The 4,010-nt window shown below is 42.6% G+C and overlaps 1 pseudogene; it reads left to right on the top strand.

Annotated features, from left to right (window-relative positions):
• Positions 1-1,792: 1,792 nt before the first annotated feature.
• On the top strand, positions 1,793-3,541 carry LOC115323979 (annotated as a pseudogene).
• The last annotated feature ends 469 nt before the right edge of the window (positions 3,542-4,010 follow it).

Here is a 4,010-nt window from a genome sequence, read left to right as displayed (position 1 = left end):
GACGCGGTTACGCAGCGTGCTAACCGCATTCCATAGAAAGTCGTACGCAAATCCGGCAGCCTGAAAAGAAAACGAAAATGAGGCGGGAGAGAAGGGAAACAATCAGGTTTAACCTTCTCTCGAGAGATGGCCCTAGCGTTGCGCTCGAATGAACCGCGCGAGACCACAGTTACATTGTAGCGATTACCCCTTAATTACAGCGTGGAATCATCTTCCGACCGTCCTGCTGGGAAACTAAATACTGTAATGGGGCAGTCATCGTCATCATCAAGCATCACCATTGGGCACGTTCAGTAATGGCTTCGTTCGCTCCGAGCGGAGTAGCTCGGGTTGGAGTTCCCGGAGCCCATACAAACGTGGTTTTTGTACGTCTATAGAAAATCCTTTGTATGTCGGGCTATAAAAATTGGCTAAATCGCTATAGCCGCTTCTATAGCTGTCTTAAGTTTTTTTTAATGGAAAGCAATATAACTTGATATTGTTTACCCTACAGGTCTCTTTAGGAATGATGCAATAGCCGCCTATGGCTTTTATGTTCATTTCATTTCATTTGTTAATTCCTTTAGCCGTCTAAAACTTCTTATGTACTCTGCTATAGAGATCTCTATGACTTACTTTATGGATCTTACTATACACCGTGCTATATCAGCCTATGGATTTTCCTATGGTTTCTTTAGCCGCCCATAGTCCTTTTTATGGTTTGCTCTAGCTTATTCTATGGCACGTCCTATAGTTTTCTTTACCATCGTGCTATAGCTGGCTATGTTTTTCTCGTTTTACCGTAATAGTATATACTATGAAACAAATTATTTTTGTCAGTGTACATCTTTAAAAAAAAACGACCTTGTATTTAGATGCAAAAGAAGGTTGAACACCGCAGACGTGTTTAAGACGTCCTGAATTTGATAAACCTGTTTAAAACATCGAGCAAACCCTTAAAAATGCACTCGCCAATGTGTTTGCAAAAAGGCAGGTAGGCAGATACAAGGGAGTGTTTTCAAATCGCCTAGACGTTTATTACATACAGCATATACTGTAGACAAATACAAACTAAGCAATCTGTAATATGTGAAGAGGTACTACTAAGCTGTTACACAACTGAAAATACTGCAAAGCAAACAAGGACCAAAGTCTGTAATTCTCCCGGCTGTCAGGAGCAACAGCGTAAAACATTGTATCTTCAAACTCGTCCAGTGGCGCGTCACTTCTGGGCTGGGTAACTTCTTTGGATGTCCAAAAGCTGGCCTTTATGAAGCTCTCCTGTTCACTCGGCATTGACATACTGAGTGCGCAAAACAGCTCCATAGCCGGCTAAAGCACATTGAATTGTCGTGAATCTGTAGCATTACAAGGACATGCATTTTTCTATAGCTCCTTAAAATATATTGAATGGTCGCGAGTCTATAGCTGCATCGCCACATAAAATAATATAGCCAGCTAAAGAAATTTGAATGGTCGAGATTCTATAGCTTTGGAGACAGATTATTTTGTAGATGGCTGTAGCTCGTTTTATGGTTTCGCAAGATTGGCCACTGAAGTCCATATACGGTGATAGATCACCATAGGACTTTCCACACACGTCCATAGACAATTTCCGTTTAGGAGTGGCCATTAGGCGGACAATGTTGGCGCAGCTCGCGCCACCGTGCGGCTCGGTGCTGCAATATCATACAACGTTTCTATTTCCGCTAAAATTGCGCGCAAACTGACGAATCTAAAAAAAAATAAAATAAAATTAGGTGGCGAACGATTGCAGCAGACGTCAAAAACCTGCTCATCCTTAGGTTACTGGATGACGATTTTAAGCAACAAGCTAATGAATAACGAAAAACGGGGGTACCGGACAAACGCGACAAACATCATCAACGCCCTGAAAAAAGGTATTTGTGAAAGTATGCATACGTAGTAGAAATACCCGGCGCGGACAGCGTGACGGTGTGATATCACGTTGCGAAACTTGATGTGCTTTCACAGATCCCGCTGAGTCATCGAACTGCAAAAAAATTTGAAGGAAGGACGGATTCGTAATTGCAGTGGTGTCTGCCTACACTGTACAGAATTTAAATAAGATTCCAGAAGGTACAGGTCGGCATTCGAGGTACAAGCAATTTGTTTCATGAAATACAATTTTTTATCCTGCATTCTCTATATACTGTGTAGTTATGACGTTATTGCAGCGACGTTTTATCCCTCTATACAAAATTCCATACTGCCAAGAGTAGTTCTTCAAACTCCTGGGCCTCTGCCTTTAATGCACATAAGAAATCACATTGATAAAAATCTTTTCTTTTTTAGAACACTATTTATTTCACAAAAAGACGTGCGGAGAGTCACTTATGTAATTCTAGACGTGCGTACAGGGCATCATGCCTGGCCATAGCCCCTTCTGTACCAGACAGGCATAAAATAGAAGCTAAAACCTTTATGCGAGTTCGCTAATAGCTATGTTCGCTACAAGCAAAAACAAACTAAATTTTCACAGAATAAAATATTGAAATGTGGATGATGTCCTATAGACGAAGAAGTTGAAGTTTAGATTATTACCGCCCCCAAAAGATAACCTGCTCCCAAAGACTCTGCAGAGTTCCCACAATTTTGATTGCAACCTTGAGAAAAGGTTACAAGCAAGGATGGAGAAGAAATCTTTGGTTCCACTCATTTCCGGTCTTGCTCCAAATGACCGAGGTGAACTTAAAGAAGGCCATTGGAAAGCAGATACCAACTGCAACGATGCTGCTGATAACTCTATGGCTCTTGGGAAATCAGGCGTCGTACCGTGCTGTTGCGGACAAATTTGGGGTTCTGAAAAGCACCATGTACATTGTGGTGACACAGATTCTGTTATGTGGGCACGGTGCGCACCCTCCATCATACAGTGGCCCATACAACTTGTTCATATCGCCAGCCCATTTGAACGGAAATGGACATTTCCAGGTGCTGTGGGGACAGTGGACGGCTGCCATGTGCCTATTAAGATTTCAAAAACGGGGCAGTCTTCCTTATTTACCTATGTCGTGCTTCAGGCCTGCTGCAATAGCAGCATGGTCTTCACCTATGTGCACGTTGAGTCCCCGAGTCGCTCGCATAATGCGCGAATATTTAACAATTCTGGGTTCGAAGATGCCCTCAGCTCTCTTTCAGACGAGCTTCACATCCTTGAAGAATCTGCGTATCCTCTGCAGGTCAACTTGATGCGCCCTTACAGATAATGGACACCTCTTAAGGAGACAACGTCACTTTAGTGTGACCTTAAGTTCGGCACGGGAAGTGGTAGAGAGTACCTTATCAAGCTGAAGGGCAAGTTCTGAAGATTTGAGTATGTGGACATACATAACGCCGCTATGATCCACAGGTTTGTCATGGCTGCCTGTGGTGTCCACAATGTCCGATATCCTCACGTCGGCGCAGCCCGTTGTTGTTTCCAGGGATGAATTAGAGGATCCTCGCCCCCTACAAAGAAACATCGCAGTTGGCGGCCTCAACAGCTGGCAATGCCAAGAATAACACAATTGCTACCTTACTGTTACCTGCACAATCCTAAAGGGAGGAGTGCTAGCATAGTACATGTCACACTAACCCCAACTGTTCCTGCTGTCGTCTTGAGCAAGCTTAAATGGAACAATATCAATCAGGAGGCTATTGACTCTTACAAACACTTGGTGTTTATTGCTTTGTGGGTTGATTAATATTACGAAAATATGTTTTTCTGCCAATATTTTACGTCTCAGATCAGCGGTTATCTTTTTTTTCATGTTTCAGTAAAACCACACTACAAAATGTTTGGAGATTATGAAAAGAGCAAAACTAATCATTCACCGAAACGTATCCAGCATGCGAACACCACTGAATTGGCAGCATGCAGCCTGGGCATCTTTAACCAAGTGGGTACCTAAATATTTGGAGTCACCAGGTTAGTAACACTAGTAATCATTACGTCAGATAACTATTTGGATATTTACAGTTTTAGAACTGCAAGTTTCAATGCCTTCTCTTTCACAACTGCGCTGCTT

The sequence above is a fragment of the Ixodes scapularis genome, unplaced genomic scaffold (genome assembly GCF_016920785.2).
Source record: "Ixodes scapularis isolate PalLabHiFi unplaced genomic scaffold, ASM1692078v2 PGA_scaffold0__279_contigs__length_252992795, whole genome shotgun sequence".
Taxonomy (NCBI): domain Eukaryota; kingdom Metazoa; phylum Arthropoda; class Arachnida; order Ixodida; family Ixodidae; genus Ixodes; species Ixodes scapularis.
Note: the sequence above shows the minus strand (reverse complement) of the source record. Positions and strands in the feature narration are given on the sequence as shown.